This window comes from Apodemus sylvaticus, chromosome 4 (assembly GCF_947179515.1).
Source record: "Apodemus sylvaticus chromosome 4, mApoSyl1.1, whole genome shotgun sequence".
In the NCBI taxonomy this organism is placed as follows: Eukaryota; Metazoa; Chordata; class Mammalia; order Rodentia; family Muridae; genus Apodemus; species Apodemus sylvaticus.
Genome location: NC_067475.1, coordinates 67427207 through 67446942, shown reverse-complemented (window position 1 = coordinate 67446942; position 19736 = coordinate 67427207). Strand labels below are relative to the sequence as shown.

The 19736-nt window shown below is 49.3% G+C and overlaps 4 non-coding genes across 4 annotated transcripts; all 4 read right to left on the bottom strand.

The window, feature by feature from the left end:
• Positions 1–285: 285 nt before the first annotated feature.
• Positions 286–357, bottom strand: Trnah-gug (transfer RNA histidin (anticodon GUG)). The gene has a single exon. It is a non-coding gene; the product is annotated as a tRNA-His (tRNA).
• Positions 358–1160: 803 nt separating this feature from the next.
• Trnan-guu (transfer RNA asparagine (anticodon GUU)) lies at positions 1161–1234 on the bottom strand. The gene has a single exon. It is a non-coding gene; the product is annotated as a tRNA-Asn (tRNA).
• Positions 1235–2308: 1074 nt separating this feature from the next.
• Positions 2309–2472, bottom strand: LOC127683783 (U1 spliceosomal RNA). Its single transcript, XR_007977588.1, has one exon. It is a non-coding gene; the product is annotated as a U1 spliceosomal RNA (small nuclear RNA).
• A 3087-nt stretch (positions 2473–5559) lies between these two features.
• Positions 5560–5631, bottom strand: Trnah-gug (transfer RNA histidin (anticodon GUG)). The gene has a single exon. It is a non-coding gene; the product is annotated as a tRNA-His (tRNA).
• Positions 5632–19736: the final 14105 nt, after the last annotated feature.

The following is a 19736-nucleotide window of genomic DNA, read 5'->3' as shown; positions in this document are numbered from 1 at the left end:
CGTTGTAATTTGGGGCTAATTATTACTATTGTTATGCACGGAGACTTGGAGGCGTGTTTGAATGAGGTGTCTGATATGAAATTCACAAAGCAATAAATCTATGAAAAGAAAGATGTTGGCAGACGATTAAGAGGGGGAAGAAGAAAACTACAAAACAAGCTTATGTCTAAAACAAAGTACCAGATAGAAGAACCCCGGTGAGAGAGGAAACAAGGGGGGTAGACTGTGAAATTGTTAGCAGACGAGGGACGGAGTGGTGTACGTGGAGCAAGAAGAAGGACGACGTGCCGTGACTCGGATTCGAACCGAGGTTGCTGCGGCCACAACGCAGAGTACTAACCACTATACGATCACGGCGAGCCACGCGCCCGGCGGTGTGTGACGCGCGTTCACCCGGTGCTGGCGCTGTCGGGCGGGCTCAGTCAGTCCGGTCCCGCCGGGTCCCGCGCCGCCGTCCGCGTCCGCTCGCCCGTCCGCCCCGGCGGAGCGGCCTCCGCCCGTCTCGGATCCTCGGGCCGGCCTGTGGTTCCCGCAGCCGTGGCGGGTCCCCGCCGTCGGGGGCGCGCCGAGTGCACGCGCCCGCGCCTCGGCTGGGCGCGGAGGGTGAAGTCCGTGCGCCGAGGCCGTTCTCGCGGTCCGTCGCCGTCCTCTCCGCGGTGGCCGAGCAGCTCGGGCCGGGGCGAACGGCTGTGGGGTCCTCCCGGAGCGCCGGGGGAGGGGGTCGGGGCGGCGGTCCGCGGAGCGAGCCCGAGGTGTGAACGTCCTACTTTCCCCAACACTTCAAAACCACGCCCCGTAGGGTGGAGCAAGGGCCACATTATAGCGTTTTCTGTGTTATAAAACCTGGCGACCTGCCGATAATTTCCTTTAATTAAGAGAGGATTCCCAAACACACCAAAGACGTGGAGGGTGGGGAGGGCTGTCCACGGATGGGCGTTGCCCCAGGTTCTGCTCTTTCCAAACAGCAACCAACAATAAAAAGTGGGACGCAGAGGGTCAGGCGACAAATGACCTGTGACCGGCCGACAGGGAAGGTAAAGTCCTTGTTCTCTGGCTTGCGGAATTCCTCGGTAGCTGTAGGAGGAACGTGCCTTTCCCGGGTTCACGAACTTGTCCAGTAATCGGGCAGTTAAAAACCGAGGTAAAGCTCGGCTATGTGTCGTCCCTGGGTGGGCTCGAACCACCAACCTTTCGGTTAACAGCCGAACGCGCTAACCGATTGCGCCACAGAGACGGTGGTGAGATGGTCCCGCCGGTTTCTTGTTCAGGCGGCCGGCTCCGCCGCGGCAACACCGGCGAGGATCGCGGGGACCGTGCAGCCCGCGCCTCCCGGACGCCAGCCGGGGATCGGGGATCGGGGCCCGTGGGGGCCCCACGCTGGCGGGGTCGCGGCCCGGGCGCCCAGCCGGGCTCCGCGAAGCAGCCCAAGTGCGCTTTAGGGTCGGCCCTTCGTAGACCCGGAGCGCGGACGCGCCAGGGCAGGTCACCCCGGGCGTGGGCCGCAGCCTCTCTGCGCGGTGCGCGGCGGGCGCTCAGGGAGGCCGGACGCCGAGGGAGATGGAGGACGGGACCGCCGAGGGGCGGGGAGCGGAGGACAGGGGTGGGGGGACCCCCCGCGGGGTGCGGAGGAGGCGGGGGCCGGATAGCTAGGGAAGAGACTCGAGCGTTTTGAACCGAGCTGATGCTGATTGAAACCAGCTGTGTTAGGAAGACAATAAACTCACGGTGTTGTATTGAAAGAGAGCGAGAGGGAGAGAGAGGGAGGGAGGGAGGAAGGAAGAGAGCAAAAAACAAAACCCCGATGGGCAAAGGAAGAATCGCGTCCTAGCAGCGTTTCTGTCTTCAAGGGGAAGACTATGCGGGGTGACTCACGTATTAGCTTTAAAACACCTATTGAAAAGCGGTGCCGGTCTGTTGCATGTTCAGCACTGGAACCAAGAGGAAGCGGCTGATATTCGAACCCCAGTGTTGAGAGCTGGGTTCCTTTGGTGCTGTTTGGCATTAAGAAAGTAAAACTCGGAGGTGAAATAAGTCTTCAGCGGCCTTCTAAGTAGGCTTCCAACCTAACTCCCTAAAGCATCGTTCTGCTTGATTTTGTTGGCAAAAACAGGCACTTTCTACAAACCTTTCGAAAAAAAATGGAAGGATGGCAGGAAGAATGGATCATCCGATGACTTGCCACGAGGCTAGACTGAAAAACAAAGTGCCAAAAACAACCCTACACCGCAACAGATCTCTTCACCACCTTGAAGATTAAGTAAACAACTAAGGATCAAGAAGAAAGCAAGCTGTTTTTAACCACGAAAACCAGGGGAGAGCGCGAACGCAGTCCCCCACTACCACAAATTATGCAGTCGAGTTTCCCGCATTTGGGGAAATCGCAGGGGTCAGCACACCCCAAGTGCAATGGGTGAGCCTCGCCCTGGGAAAACCACCTTCGTGATCATGGTATCTCCCCTGCCAGGTAAGTATGCTTTCCCCGCGCACAGTCCCGACTCACACCCGCCCACCCTCCACTCTTAACACACGGTCACTTCGCCCCGCCAGATCGCGGGCCTCCCCCCGTCTCACGCTCAGTCTCGTCGCTCCGCTCACACGTGGGGACCCGCGCTCTCTCCCACGCCGCGGAGGAATTCCTCGCTTTCCCCCGGCGGCTGCGGACGCGGCAGCCCCTGCGCGACCCTCATCTGCATAAGCCACGCCCACGCCAGGCTCCCAGGAGTGACGTCACCTCCCTACCTTTCGCCGCCCGGTCCTGGGGTCTGTGCAACTGTCTCGCTTGTGCAGTGCTCGGCCGTTGAAGGGCCAGAGACCAATCATCTTGCACCATCTCTTACCCCTTAAGCAGCCGCTCGTTGCCCACCCCTCGGTCCCAACATCCTTGGGGCTCACTCTTTTGGGTGCCGACCGACGGACGCCCATCTTCTCCTCGTCGGAGACTGGCGTCAGGCCGCACGGGAGCCAGCCCTGCCCAGGGGTCTCCCCGCGCCGCTGCGACCTGCCCGCCCGCCCGCCGCGTGTGGTCTCCCCCGCCGTACTTTAAAGGGCTCTTGATTTATTTACCGGTCGTTCTCTGTGTTCTCTTCGACAGAAACATCACGAAACGGACACTGAGTTGGGACATTGGTACGTAGGGGTACCCAAGTCTGGGTTCCTGGTCCAGGGGATCCAATAAGCCCTCTCCTCCGGCCCCTGCATGCAAGAGGCGCACGCCTCAATGGCCAGCAGGGCCGTGCACAGCTTTAAACCCAGCACTGGCAGAGGCAAGTGGATTTGGGGGAGTTTCAGGTCAGCCTGCTCTACACAGTAAGTTCCAGGCTGCTCAGGTTTATAAGTGACAAAACTTCTCTCCCGCCCCCCCCACCCCCACCCCCACCCCCACCCACCCCGCAGCCCCCAGACAGGGTTTCTCTGTGTAGCCCTGGCTGTCCTGGAACTCACTTTGTAGACCAGGCTGGCCTCGAACTCAGAAATCTGCCTGCTTCTGCCTCCCAAGTGCTGGGATTAAAGGCGTGCGCCACCACAATACAGAACAAAATGAAACCATATTGTTAGGTGATTTCATCTGTCATGTTCTACTCCGTCTGTAATAATTCTCCTTATTCCTCACACTAAAATTCAATATAACACTGGAACCTTCAGGTGGAGAAAGTCATTACTCAGCATTCAGGAAAAATAGCGAGGCAAGTGGATTTGTGTGAGGAGTTTGAGGCCAGCCTGGTCTATATAGTTAGTTCCAGGCTGTCCAGGAAGGAATATGTTCAGTGGGGTTTTAAAAATATATATGCAATTTCTGGTTAATTAAAGTACCTTTTTCATCTGCCGCTTCTCACTCCTTAAAAAGTAAAACAAAACACTGATTTCTTTTATGTGTGTGTGTGTGTGTGTGTGTGTGTCTGTCTGTCTGTCTGTCTGTCTGTCTGTCTGTCAGACTATTACCGGTGCTTGGTGGTGTGTGTACACTAATGCCAATGCCTCCTGAGGCAGCTGCCTTGTGAGCTGCCTGGTGTAGGTGCTAGGAGCTGAACTTACTCTCTGACCCATCTCTCCAGCCCCTTGCCTCTGTTTAGACCATTCTGTGTTCTTGATGTACGAGGAACAGCGTGTCTTCAACAAGGGGAACAGGGGACCAAGGCTGATTGGCTAACTGGGGTTCCTGTGATTATGGGCTGCTGGTGCTAGGAAGGTACCAGTTGGCAGTTGGGTTATCTGGGGCTAACTCAGCTGCAGAAACTATCTATTGTCCGCCTCTGTGTTTCCGTTTCATTCTTGTGACTACTAGGTAAGTTTTTTTTTTTTTTTTTCAAATTCCATACTTGGGAGATAGAGGCAGGTGGATCTCTGTATAGTGAGACCCTGTCTCGAAAAACAACAGAAAGCCGTACCCTGGCTCCGGGCAGTCATCTTATAGTTTAAGGTTTTGAAGGATGATGCAAATTCTTTGCCGTGGCTTATATCCTCGGTGGATGGGGGAGGGATGGTCTAGGCATGCTCAGTCCCTGGCCATCTAAGGCATGGAAAGGAAAGACAGGGAGAGGGCCCCAGATCTCCCATGGAAATCTGCCCACGGCTTCCACGGAGGAGAGGGGAGCTCAGAAGCGTTTTGTAAGTATCTCCTACCTAGCTCCTTAACTACTACAGCTGGAGATCTGAGTCTTGAATGCCCTGGCGGAAGTGTCTGGATTTTTATGTTCCAGAAGAGCAGAGTGCACTAAGGACACATCTGTCACTAGACTGAGACTCGTTTACTGAGAAGGAACAGCAGAGGAGCCCAGCCCAGCCCTGGTCCCGTCGCTGTCTTTTTCGTGGCATCCTTGTCCTCCTCTTGTGTATCCTGGGTTTTCCTCACCCATGTTCTTTTATTGTATGTTAGCCTGGCCTCAGAAGTGTTTGCTCCCCCCCCACACACACACACAGACACACACACACAGACACATACACACACACACACACACACACACACACACACACAGCACAAAAGCAGCAAATGAAGGACTGATAACCACAGCAACAGGCACAGATTTAAAATGCATGAAAGTGATGTGGCAGGGAGGAGTACATGCAGTCACGTGACTAGTGCATAAAATTTAGGTCGGGCGGAATGGCACAGGCCCTCAAGTGCTCCAGAGGTCAGGACAAGAGGCTGAGGCAGAGGCAGGCACATCGCAGTGAGTTCTGAATGCCAAGGGGTCCAGTACGGGAACTGAAAACGTAATCCCGGCACGGGATGGTTAGGAGGAAGGGAAGGCTTTTAGTGTAGGTAAGAAAGAGAAAATACATCAATCTATATGCATGGATGAGAGTGATTTACTGTACGATCCTGAGTGTGGACCACTTTTTTCAGTAAGCAGCTGTGTATTTTTCTTTAAGGGAAATGATCTTTAATCATTGTATTTTAGTATAAAAATTGTGAAAGGTCTTCCTGACTCCACATATCCCAAAGCAGCGGAGATGTGGCAAATACATGTGAGAAATGGGGAACTAAATGAGAAGCCTTTGTGATCCTCATTTTGTTGTGTCTAGGCAGAAACAAAAGATCGCTGGGCAGAAGGACGATAGTGCCGAGACTCGGATTCGAACCGAGGTTGCTGCAGCCACAATGCAGAGTACTAACCACTATACGATCACGGCAAGCCACACGCCCAGCGACAGGGTTTATATCCAGAATACTAAGTACTAAACGGCCATGCCCCATGGTCTTGAGCAATTAGCAGGGCGGGCTAGGAGCTGCAGTCCATTAGTGCCCTGCCCTGCCCTTGGCCTTCTGCCCCTCTGCTTCCTGCCGAGCACCTGCACGGGGTCCTTACAGGCCAGCAGCTTGGTGGTCTAGGGGACCGGAGGCTCCTACTGGTCTATGCTGGTTTCCATGCTTCCCAGCGGCCCGTAGTACAGAAGGCGGCCTCAGTGGCTAGTGCTAGGTTGGTTGAATGATGAGGGCCACTGCTGAGAAGGCGTGGGCCTATCCCACTCTTGTAGATGCTGTTTTTCCCAGGGCACGTGATATACTAGCCCTCCATCACTGTCCTCTCGGCTGTGACTGGAGCACCTCCCGTTGGGTCTTTTCAAAAAGCTGAGAGCAAACCTTCAGAGACCAAAACTGTCACCGCCAGTCCCCGGATTCCTTACCACACGACTTTGTTTCTGTGGTTTATTTTGCTTTTTCTATATACTGTGTGCATTAAATTGGTTCTGGAATTTTCTGACTGAGAATTATGCTGCAGTCACTTTTGTATGAATTTCTTTAGCCAGTCGTGTGTTTCTGTGAGGTAGAATAGCTACCCTATAATATTGTCTCCGTGTTTTATTAATACCGTTTTTGGAGACTTGTTGTCTATAACTTTTACTATTTTAGGGTTTAATTTTATTACTTTAGCGTTTGAGACATGTGCCTTTAGGTCCCCACAGTCTGTGTTCAGATGACTTTCTCCCATTTCTGGCTTCCAGTCTACTGTTGTATTTTTGCTCCTTCCCATGTTGTGAATCCCACAGTCCAGGCTATTACTTTTGTTTAAAGGGTCAAATATTTCTGAAAGATATATCAGTATCAACATAAGTGATATCTTCACCTTCTTTTGTGCCTACCGGACTCCCTCTTACGTTTGTGTGTGGGGTTGTATCCAATGGTTATGATTTTGTTTGTTTGTTATTTTGTTTGGAGGTGGGTTCTCCACAGTCCTGGCTGTCCTGGAACTCCCTGTGTAGATCAGGCTAGCCCAGAACTCCTAGAGATATGCTTCCTGATCTCTAGGTATTTATTCTCAAGGTATTTATAAGTCTTGATATACTTTTGTTTTACTGTTTTGTTTTGTTGTTGTTGCTGCTGCTGCTCCTGTGCATGTGTGTGTGTGTGTGTGTGTGTGTGTGTGTGTGTGTGTGTGTGTGTGTGTGTTAAAAATTGCCTTTGTTGTCCAGGCTGCTAGGGTGTGACGGCAACTCTCAGGTCGTCAACTTGACTACATCTGGAATTCGCTAAAACCCAAGTGGCCAGGTACACCTGTGAGATTTTTTTCTTAATTAAATCATTTGAAGCGGAAGACCCACTTCTGATCTGGACTTCTGAGGTGGGAAGGTCTGCTTTTAAACCAGATCTATTGAGGTGGGAAGATCCACCTCTAATCTGGGCCACACTTTCTGCTGGTGAGCTATTTAAGGGACATGGAAGAAGGAAGCTTGCTCTCTCTGGCCACCGGCTCTCACTCTAGAAAGCAAATCTATTCCTTCACTGGTGTTAAAGTCTACTCTCTCGGATGCTGCCGTCCACTGCGGACCGGCTGAGACGGCCAGCCTTGGTAGACAGCCAGTGCTGGACTAGCATGACCCCAGCCTGTAAAGGAGGTAGGTAGGGAAGGGAACCACTGGAGGAGGTAAGAATGAAAACCCGGTGCAGACTGATTTCATCAACCTGGATCAGACTTCAGAGAGTCTAATGCCACGAGGTCAGCAGATTTAAATCACTGTGCAATTTGTGAAAAGGTTTCCAGGCATCATCCCAGGTGCACAATAAAGCCGGTAAGGCGTGCCTGCAGACATGGAAACTCCCTCACATGGTGTATGGCCATGAGGGTGGGCTTCATAGCTAAAATCACATGTCACATGTCCCCTAAGGATGGCAGTGGGTCAGGGAGGCACGAGTCTAGAATAATCATTCTGGGAGTTAGGGTGAGGTCTGTCCCTACAGAGAACAAAGAGGTCCCCAGGTTGTTAATAACTTCTACTCTCAGCTTTCTGGGTGGAATGCAGATTTTTATTTTACCTCCTCCATTGAGGAGACACCCTTGAAAGACTAACGCCCCCGCTTCTCTCAGGGCTTCGCTGTGAGGACAAGGCCCTCATGTTCTCTAGGTTATGTGCCTAATACAGCTGGGTATGGCCTTGAACTTTTGACTCTCCTGACTTAGCCTCTCCTGTGCTGAGATTACATGCAAGGGCTTCAAAGTTCGATTAACGTTGAGAGAATTTGTATGGTACAGGATTTGCAGTTAGCGTTTAGTTTCCTTGCTTCAGCACTTTAAAGATTCACTGTGGCTATCTCCTGGCCTGCGTGGCTTCTGGTAGAATCCTGGAACTTCAGAAAAACCCTCACACCATCCTTCCTTCTGTTCCTATGTATTTACTTGTGTTTTTCTTGGGCAACTTTTGAAATGTTTCTCTTGGCCCTAGGATTTTATTAAAAATGTGTCCGAGCTAATTTTACTTTGTTTCTTGTGTTTATTAGCTTCAGATCCAAGTCAATCACATATCAATGCATTTATTGAGTAGGTTGGTGGGGACCACAGGGGAATCTCAAGAATTTCAGATGCTGTCTGTCTGGTGACATACTTAGTTTTGTTGATTGGCAGAGCCTAGATGTGTCCTTTTTTTGAGTCACGGTTTCTCTGTGCAGCCCTGGCTGTCCTTGAACTCTTTCTGTAGACCAGGCTGGTCTCAAATTCAGTGATCTGCCTGCCCTGCCTCCCAGGTGCTGCTATTAAAGTCCATGCCCCTGTTCCCTGCCAGCCCACATTAGTTGTCTGCTAAGAATACATTTTAAAGATTATAAAAGTCATGAAAGATGGTAGGTGTGACACAAGTGGGTAATGAAGAGCCTTCAAAGGGACTAAAAAACAGCTCAAGAGAATTTGGCTCTGGGACTTCCAGAGCCTTTAACATAAGCAGGTTTTCCTGTGACTCCCCACTCTAGGTACTTTTGGGATGCAATGGGATGGCATCTTCAGGGTAGCAGTTGCTGGAGGCTAACAGTACGATGTCAGTGATGGCCTTCGGGCACAGCCCTGGCTGTGACAGGAGAACAAAGCATGTTCTGACTGCTCTTGGCATTTAGGTTGAAGTATATGAGGGCACAGAGGGACCACAGACCCATGATCTGATGAGATGTGGCAGATATCTCCCATCGCAGGATTGTAGCTGGTTCTGGTTGCCCTAAACTAACCTTGGCTGGCTCAGTAGCCACTAGGTTCCCAGTTGTATGCAGCAGGAGAGGCCTGTACCTACAGGTGAAAGGACTCTGGGGGCTCTGTTTCATAGGTAGTAGTCTCTTCAAAGTCTTCCCCCCTTTACTCACACTTTTCAAGTACCCCAATTTTTCTTTTTTTTTTTTTTAATTTATTTATTTTATGTATGTGAGTAGACTAGCTAGATGGTTGTGAGCCACCATGTGGTTGCTGGGAATTGAACTCAGGTCCTCAGGAAGAGCAAACAGTGCTCTTAACCACTGAGCCATCTCTCCAGCACCCCCCCCCCCAATTTTTCATGAGTTAGGTTTCTTAAGTTTTCCTTACATATCATGAATCTGGGTTTTTGTTGTTATTTTAGGTTTTGTGTTGTTCTTTTTTTGTTATAAGATTTATTTAATATATGAGTGGTCTATCTACATCTACACCTACACACCAAAAGAGGGCATCATACCCACTTACAGATGGTTGAGAGCCACCATGTGGTTGCTAGGAATTGAACTCAAGACCTCTGGAAGAGTAGGCAGTATTCTTGCAGTTATTTTAGTTTTTGTTTGTTGTTTGTTTTTTTACTTCTGTTTTGGCTCTGTGTTTCAGTTTGGAAATTTCCAACTGTTTATGGATATCTGTTCCCTGATCTTGAGTTCTACAACATGTAACTTGCTGGGAATCCCTCTGTGAAGTTGTCAACTCTGTTAAAAAAACCGATCTTTTTATTTGATGTGTATGCGTACGCCTGAGTGCATGTCTGTGCAGCGTGTGTCTGCAGGAGCCTGTGGGGCAGAAGCGGCATCAGTTCCCTGCAACAGCAGTGGCTGTGATTCACAGTGGAGTGGGCGCTGGGAACCAAAGTGGGTCTTCTGCAAGAGCAGCAAGCGTTCCTAACCACCTCTCCAGCCCCTGCATCATGTCTTTAGTCTCTAAAATTTCTTGGAGCCATCTTTACATCTTTACAGTTTGGCCTGTGGAACACATGTAGAAGTGCCCTCTCCTGCTGGGCATGTTGGCACACACCTTTAATCCCAGCATTTGGGAGGCAGAGGCAGGCAGAGCTCTGTGAGTTCTAGGCTAGTCTGGTCTAACTAGTGAGTGCCAGGACAGCCAGGGTTACACAATGAAACCCTTTCTCAGGGGAAAAAAAGGTCCTCTCTCCTACTTCTTTTGAGACAGGGTCTACTATGTTGCCCTGGCTAGCCTGGAACTTGCTATGTAGACCAGGCTGGCCTCAAATAGAGATCTTCCTGCCTTGGTTTTCTAAGTTCCGGGGTTAAAGGCATGTGCCACCATGCCTGCCTGTTCTCTCCTAATGACACAGCTGAATCTCTTTCATTGATGGATTTTTCTACTCATGGGCCATGGCAACCTGTGCCTTGGCATGCCTGATATCAAATTTAGGGTTAAAACACCATGACTGTCTTAGTTTTGGTTTTATTACCGTGAAGAGATACCAAAACCATAGCAACTCTTATAAAGGTAAACATTTAAAATTAGGGCTGACTCACAGCTTCAGAGTTCAGTCCATCATCATCACAGTGGGGGCGTGGCAGCACACAGGCAGGCATGTGCTGGAGAAGCAGCTGAGAGTCCTACATCTTGATCCGGAGGCAGCACATGGAGTAGTTTGAGCACAGGAGACCTCAGAGCCACCCCACAGTGACAGACTTCCCCTAACAAGGCCACACCTCAAAGCCACCCCACAGTGACAGACTTCCCCTAACGAGGCCACACCTTCTAATAGGGCCACTCGATATGGGCCAAGCATTCAAACATCTGAGTCTATGGGAGCCATATCTATTCAAACCACTACAATGACCAAAGTAACTCACTGCTCATTGTCAAAGGGAGTCAGGACAGGAGCTCACACAGGGCAGGGACCTGGAGGCAGGAGCTGATGGAGGCCACTGAGGAGGAGGCTGGAGGCTGCTTCCTGGCTTGCTTGCTCCTCAGGGCTGGCTTAGTCTGCTTGCTTGCTTTTTTTTTTTTTCCATGTTCAGAGACTTTCAGTTACACATTTTATTTATTTATTTATTTATTTTTAGTGAGGTTAAGTTGTTAGGTACAATGCATGCAAGAGAAGAAACAACTGAAATTACACTAACACAATGTCACATACAAAGGCTCCTAGATGCAGTGATGCTAATTTTTGTTTGTTTGTTTTTTGTTTTTTTGTTTTTGTTTTTTTGTTTTTTGGGGGTTTTTTTTGGATTTGGGTTTTTCGAGACAGGGTTTCTCTGTATAGCCCTGGCCGTCCTGGAACTCACTCTGTAGACCAGGCTGGCCTTGAACTCAGAAATCCACCTGCCTCTGCCTCCCAGAGTGCTGGGATTACAGGCGTGCACCACCACCGCCCGGCTTGCAGTGATGCTAATTTATCACTAAATGTTCTGCCACTTTTCTATAGAATGGCAGGCAGGCTAGCACGGCTCATGCACTCACTGATAAATGGATATTAGCCTAGAAGCTTGGAATACCCAAGACACAATGCACATTTAAATGATGCCCAAGAAGAAGGAAGGAGTGGCCCCCAGTCGAGGAAAAGCTCAGTGCAGCAGTGTCGGGGAACACCAGGACAGGAACGTGGGAAGGGGTGGATTGGGGAACAGGGGGAGGGAAGAGGGCTTATGGGACTTTTGGGGAAGGGGGATCCAGGAAAGGGAAAATCACTTGAAATATAAATAAAGAATATATCGAATAAAAAAAAAGTCAAAGCCTATATATATATATATATATATATATATATATATTGCAATTGAGTGAATAGAAGTGATGGGAGACACTGCCCAAAGGATGGAGCACTGTGGGTGAAGCTCACAAGTAACCTGAAGATTATGTTATTGCCCTGAAGGAAACAGAGATGCTTGGAAATGAATACCTTAAATGTCTCAGATTCTCCAATTCCACTGTGTGTCTGAAATCTAATCCAGGTCAAACCCAACTGATTTTACTTGAAAGGGTTAGAGAAATGGGTAAGATAAGCGTGGTAAACTAAGTCCTTTTTTGACAGAGACACAAAAGTATATTACTAAGTATTAGGTAGAAATCAAGACAAAAATCTAGACTTAGTCTGCGTTCTAATAGAGCCCAGGACCAGTAGCCCAGGAACGGTGGGCGGTGGGTACTTGCCATCAACCACTAATTAAGAAAATGTCCTACGGGCTGGCCTATAGCCTCACCATATGGAGGCATTTTCTTTTCTTCTGTCTTTATCTCCCTTTTGGAAGCATTTTCTTTATTAAGGTTCCCTCCCTCTCAGATGACTTCAGCTTGTGTCAAGTTGACATAAATCTATCTATCACCCTCCGTTTTCCTTAGTTGTGTACAGACATTGTGTCGCTTTTCTGTACTGGTTATTATGGTATCAACTCTCCCCTCGATCCTGGGATTTGGCCTCAGACCCCTTTGGTGTGTGGGCACTATCTGAAGGCCGTGAGCGGGTCCGTGGCAGGACTGCCTTGTTCCTTCTCACTTCCAGGGTTTGCCTGATTGCCAGGGTCTGGCAGCCTGGCGTCTCATGGTTTTTGTCTGCTTCTTGTCCTGAGCTGGGAAGAGGGAATTCATACAGGAGATTACGTCAGGTTTCCATACTTCATGCTAGCCAGAGGCAGGAGGCTTCCCTCTCTGTTCTATGTTTCATTTCAGTGGGACATGTGACCATCAGTATTCTAATGTGCTTTTCCAAACTTTTGCTTTTATCTGTAGTCTTTCCAACACAGCATATGTTATATATATCCACCTGATATATCCTCGAGGGAGCCATGTCTTCCTGACGGAAGTAAGCAGGTGGTATAACGGAAAGACATGGCAGCTCTAACCTAGATGGACTGCGTGCATTGTCTAGGGTGGGCAGCTGAAGCTCCGAGGTCTCTAGGAAGCTTTCCAGAGGTGATAACCGGAGTCCTTGGGTTTCGCACAGGCCCAGAGAAGACCATTGGGTTGAGCTCACCTTAGTTCCTGTCAAGCAGCCCCTTTGCAATAGGAGGAGAATATTGCTGGTCCCAGATAAGCACAGGGCGTGATTCCCTCTCCTGGCCCCTGTAGCGAGATGGACACGCTTAAAGCTGGGATGGAATGGCCCCAGGCCAACACGCCATCTGATTCCCAGTGTGCTCCAAGGACTGAGGACTCGCTGACTTGCCTTGATCCCCTGCTGTTGCTGCAGCCTACCTGCCTGTTTGCCAGTCCACCAGTTCCCTGCCTGGACCTGCCCAGTTCCTGCACCCAGCCTGCTTTCTGCTTCCGGTCTGTTTCAACTTTTCGCCTTATAGTTTGATTCTGCAGTTTCACAATCAGACCTTCTCAGCCTCTTCCTCACAGCACTGGTCTGCTTAGTTCTCTCTTTCTCAGCCTACTTCTGAAGCCTCTGAAACTGCACTGCAGCCTTTTAAACTTGTACATCCTGTAAACCATACAGCTATAGACATACAGAGTCTGTAATGCATATGTAAAGATCAATGCAAGCTGTGTGATATGAATTAATATTAGTAATTATTATTGGAATAAAGAGCTTGCATTGGACTCAAGCAAATTACCAGGTAGGTGGGTGGGGTTTTTTTGTTTTGTTTTGGGGGCTCTTGGGGGGTTGTTTTTTGTTTTGTTTTATAAATTGCCATTACTAAAACTGCCAAACCTTATGAATTTTTTCTTATTCAGTAAATTCTGGCATTGTGGAAAGACACAAGCAGTTTTGTCTGTTTCTGCCACAATGGTGCACCATAGCTAACTCTCTGCTCTCACACTATAGCAAGCAGCACGCAGATGAGTAAAAATTCTCACTAATCTGTATGGTAATCTAAAAAAATTAATAACTTCTATATATTTCCTCCAGGAATGAACTTACATCCAGAAGGGCTCTTCGTATCAATTTGATCATACTGCCTCTTACATGCGAGTTCTCCTTTCCTAAGACACCTTAGTTCTGGAAACTTATGAAAACTGAGAGTCCGCCGGGTGGTGGTGGTGGTGGTGGTGGTGATAGTGGCACACACCTTTGATCCCAGCACTTGGGAGGCAGAGGCAGGCAGATTTCTGAGTTTGAGGCCAGCCTGGTCTACAGAGTGAGTTCCAGGACAGCCAGGGCTACACAGAGAAACCCTGTCTCAAAATTATCAAATCTGGCTTTGGGTGGATTTCTAAGGACAACCCTGCAACAACCTGCCAAGAAATAATAGAGCTGTGATGGCGCTTCCTGACTGTCAACCTGACTGCATCTGGAATGAACTACAGTCCAGAAATGGAACTGTAGTCCAGATCTTGAGGCATTGTGGCTGTGAGGAGCTTAGGCCCAGGCAAAGCAGTACATGCCTTTAAATCCAGGAGACTGAGGCAAGCAGATGTGAGTTCAAGGCCAGCCTAGGACAGAGCAAGTTCCAAATCCAGGTGTGGTGGTACCCACCTTTAATCTAGACCATACCTTATGCTGGAGGCCTACATAAGGACAACAGGAAAAGGAAGTGTTCACTCTTTGTCTGCTTGCACTTACTTGCCAGTGCATCTGTTGGAACCTACTTCTTCAGGATTCCAGCTTACACAGAAGACCAGATGAAATACCCGCCGCCCTCATAGGACTGAGGAACCATTAGAGTCTCAGACCTCCCGTTCACAGCTAGCTGCCCATTGTTGGGTTAGCTGGACTGCAGACTGTAAGTCAGTCCAATACTTTCCCTTAATATATACTCATTCTTCAAGTTCTGTGACTCTAGGGAATCCTGATTAATACAGCCAAGGGCTGGAGAGCTGGCTCAGCAGTGTAGAGCACTGGTTCTTGTAGGGGACCTGCCTCAGTTTGATTCCCAGTACCCACAAGGTGCCTCACAACCATTTGTAATTGTAGTTCCAGGAGATGTATTTAGGTCATTGTTCTATTACTGTGAAGAGATACCATGACCAAGGCAACTCTTATAAAAGCATTTAATTGAGGGCTTGCTTACAGTTGTAGGGGCATAGTCCACCATTATCACAGCAGGGAACATGGTGCTGGTGAAGTGCTCGCTCGCTCGGCAGCTCCCTTCTGTACTCTCCCCACCAGGCTCTCCCCTGTGCAAGCAAGGAGTGCTTGCATCTGCATTTGGCTGTCCCCAGTTACTACCCTCTGCAGCAAATGCAGAGTCCCCCTCCCCTCCTGCTTTCCCCTAGCTGCTCTGAGAAGACTCAAGGAGCCACAGGAGTCAGCTCAGGTAAGACGCTCCATCCAGCTCCAGTGGCCTAGAAGACCAGCACTCTCCCAGATAACCAGGTGCAGCTGGTGTCCGTCCTTGGGGTAGAGAGATTAGAGTCCCACGCTTACTTAAATCATAGAAGAAAAAGGACAATTAGAGACAGCACACAGTTATAGCCAGCCATAAAACTAGTACCCGATAGCTCCACTAAAGATAACCTCTAGGTCAGAAGAACCCCTCTTTCAGCAACTGCCAAATGGTACTGTGTCTGAATTATGACTCACCTAACCCACTTTCCCTCTGCCTTCACCCCAAACCTTCAAAGAATTCCTAACAAAGAATTCTGACTATTCTGTATATAACGTGCCTAACACTCAAGCTTGGGGTGGCACTTCTGGCCTGTGTTGTGGGACGGTTTGAGATCCAGGTCAAAACTCAGAAATAAAAAGACTCTTATGTTACATTACAGCAGACTCTGCAGCGCTTGAGCTCTCCTGGATTTGCCGGGACATTACACTGGAGCAGTAGCTGAACGCTACAGTATCCTGCTGATCTGCAGGAACTGGGCACCGCTCCAACAAGGGCACCCCTCCTAATCCTTCTAATCCTTCTCAAATAGTGCCACTTCCTGATGGCTGAGCATCAAATACGCTCACCTATGGGAGCCGTTCTCATTCAAACCACCGCAGGATCTAATGGACTCTTCTGACCTCCAGCGACACCAGGCATTCACCTGGTACCTGTGTAGACATGTAGGCAAGACAACTATGTGTATAAAATAAAAATAAATAAATCTAAGTGTAGCCACTGCTATGTGCACATTATTCTCTACCATGGGGACAAAACAGCAGCCACTAAAAGGAACCCAAGGTTTGTAAAGGAAGGAGGAAAGGCAAAGAGGAAAGGAGCCGTATGGACAATCTTCCCCTGGATAAGACGTTTGTCAGAGAGCTAGCTAAGGCAGTGGTTCTCAACCCCTTCTCCTCCTTCTCCTTCTCCTTCCTCCTTCTTTTTATTCTTCCAGCCTGGCCTGGAACTCAGAGATACGCCTGCCTCTGCTTCCCACATGTGTGCTCCACTGTGCCCGACGGATTCTCAGTCTCTCTCTCTTTAAAGATGTGTTTATTTATTTTATGTATATGAGTACACTGTCGCTGTCTTCAGACACACCAGAAGACAGAAGAGGGCGTCGGATCCCATTACAGATGGTTTCTAGCCACCACGTGGATGCTGGGGATTGAACTCAGGAAGAGCAGTCGGTGCTCTGGACTGGTCCAGCTCTTTCGATGTTTTTAAAGGGCTGCTGAGACCCTGCAATAGTCTCTCATGCTGCAGTGACCCCAACCATGAAGTTATAATTGTTGCTACTTCAGAACTGTAATTTTGCTACTGTTATGAATGGTAATGTAAATATCTGATATGTAGGATATCTGATACTCTACCCCTGCTGTCAACACACACACGCGCGCGCACACACACACACACACACACACACACACACAGTCTTCTTAGGATCTCAGTGAGTGGAACACCACAATAAGCAAACAAACACAGCTACTGAGGGCCTTTGAAGCATCTTGGGAGTTTCTGTCCAAATACACAACGTTGTGTCTGTGCGACTGTTTACTGTGCTCCTCTGATGAACCTCCTCCTGAGCTGAGACCAGAGAGTAGCCCAGCCCTAGGTCAGCATTCCATAGAGCTGGGAGAAAGTTTGTTGTGCAGGCAAGGAAACAAAGGAACACCGCTACAGCTGGCAACACTGCACCAGCACTGGGCACCACCCCCGGGGGAGAACACATTTGCAGACCGGGCTCAGTTAGAACATTATATAAATGCCATCACGCGACAGTGATACACCTGTCTCACCACTACTGAAGCAAACACCTGCAGGAGACACCAAAGACAATGCTGAAAAAGACTGTGGCTTGTAATCATAAACCAGGGGAAGGGAAACTGAATAATTTATAATTTAAGAAACATCCTTTTCCCCCAAACATAATAGAAAGACAGTGGTTATAGCTCCAGAACTCTATAAGCAGAAACAGGAGGATTTTGAAATCAAAACCACTGGATTTTTCTGGCCTGAGGCTATGGACATATTACAAGTGGTCAGAGTTTTTTCTGTATCTCAAGAATTTTGTTGTTATTGTTAGACATGGGTCTCACCATGCAACCCTGGCTGGCCTGGAACTCACAGAGGCCCGCTTGCCCCATCTCCCGAACGCTGGGATTAAAGGCTTGAGTGCCATCTTTGTAAAAATAATGTGCCAGTAGCTGCAGTAAAAACGTCAGCATCGCGGGCAGCTACTCTAAAGGGATGTGAATTTTCTGAATCCCACCACCGGTGACTGATTTTGCCACCGAGACTGTGCAGGAGACACCGTGCTGCCCGTTGATGAATCAGGCGTCACCACGGCGGCCACACCTGCGATGACTCGAATCCACATTACTGTGGCCACGACGCAGAGTACTAGCCAGCAACTGTGCGATCTCCGCGAGCTACCGCAACACCCACAAAGACGCGGCTTCTTTACGGTGGTCAGCCAAACGTTAAGTGTTAACAGTCGGTGGCTGCCTTCAAACATTGAGACAGGTAAAGGTCGTCGCTCCTTCCCCTGCAGACTCCTCTGCCCTTCTCTTCCTCGCGTTCTGCACCCCATAAAAATTCATTCCGTCAAAAAAAAAAAAAAATCCTGAATTTTTTCTGCCCTGCGGCTTTGGACATATTACATCTGCACCCTGCACGCGACTGTCTCCGCAGGTCTGTCCACTGCACCCCGCTACCCGTCCCTCCCGTCCCGCTTCCCTGAGCACCCGCACCGCAGTCCCCGCGTCCCCCACGCGGACCGCGCCCCGGGGTGAGCAGCTCTTCGCTTTTCCGGGCTCGCTCGGCGTTTGCAAGGACCCGACCCTAAAGCGCACTTGGGCTCCTTCGCAGAGCCCTGCTGGGGACCCGGGCAGCGACCTGCTGGATCCCTGGGATCTCCCGGTGGCGGCGGGACGTGGGAGGGGGTGGGTTCATTCCGTTACCACGAGCTTGAGAAGTGGGCTCGGGGCTTGCAGGGCGCAGGGCCAGGGGGCTCCGAAGCTTTTTGCACCGACTGGTTTTGATGTGTGCCTTAGTTTGTTCTGTAAAACTATAAAACTTCATGAAACTGTTTCCTTGTTGGAATACAGAATTTGGAGTAACATAAATCTGTGTTCCTGGTCACTTAAAATGACCTCAAAATAAACTATCGCTGTGGTTTTTGCACTGACATTATCTACTAAGACCTAGTCTCAAAACAAACCACATGAAAACTCCAATCAAGCAAACAAGACAGGGCAAGACTGCGGACTCCTGTAGGTCCAGCAGGTGAGAGACGTAGGTAAGCAGGGCGGAGCAAGACTGTAAGAGGCCGGCCAAGGGCAACTCACCTGTCTTTATTGATGCCGGAAGAGCTGGACGGCAAAACCAGGGGACTCAAGGCAAAAGGACACAAACAAGAGTGTGCACTGCATCTCCAGGCTCCTTTTCATCTTCACAGCCCGTCTGAGAGCAGTTCACAAAGAAGCACCACCCGCAGGCAGCAGTGCTCAAGGCTACACTAAGCACAACAATATGTCTGCAGAAAGCATCTGACGTCTGAGACGCGAGAGCATCATTTGGCCTATATTTTAGAAACTGAAGAAGAGGGCCAGGTGTGGTGGCACACTCCTTTAATCCCAGCTCTTGGTGAAGGCAAATTGGAAGTCAGTTTGGTCTAGAACTCCAGTCCAGGACAGCTGGACTCTATTACATAGAGAAAGCCTGTCTGAAGCTACCCCACCCCAACCCACGAATAAAGAAAAACGAAACCGAGGAAGGCCTCAGGCAGCTTGTGTTTCTTTCCATATTGGTTTCTAAATTCCTTCACCGGCTCTGAGGACGGAGTTTCCCTGTAGCTGTCTGGCTGTCCTAGAACTCTCTGCAGACCAGCTGGCCTGGCCTTTGCCTCTTGAGAATTAAGTGAGCACCAACCCCTTCTGACTCTAAATTCCCCCCTTTTACTGGCCCCAGGTCTGTCACAAATTCATTATAGCCTCATTCAACCTTCACCCTTTTTTTTTAATTGAATATATCAGCCTTCATCTTCTACTACAAAGTGAAAGTCAGCGGAGCTGGGAGGTCCCATGAAACCTAGAGAAAGCTGGGACAAACTTAATAGCAAAAGATTTTTGTTTTGTTTTTTTTTGTTTATGTTTCTTGCTCTTTTGTGACTCCAGGACCTGTTGGTCTTGAACTCACAGGGATCTGTACACCTGTCTGTAATGCAGTGCTGGGATTAAAGGTGTGCATTACCATTCCTGGGAAAAATAAATGTTTATTTAATTATTCTGATGTGGGTGACTTAAGAGTTTCTTCCTCAGTCTCAAACAAAGCAGCCACAATGGGACAGGGACCATGTGCTGAGGCACAGATTTTAGTCATTTTCCCACAAACAAGTGTTATTTTTTGAAGGGCGATGTCAGGGTTTCTCTGTGCAATCCTCGCTGTCCTGGAACTTGTCCTGGAACCAGGCTAGCCTCCTCCAACCTCTGCCTCTGCTGGTGTTAAAGGCTCCGCCCACGTCCATTCCTCCATCACCCCCAACCCACGCCCCAACCCC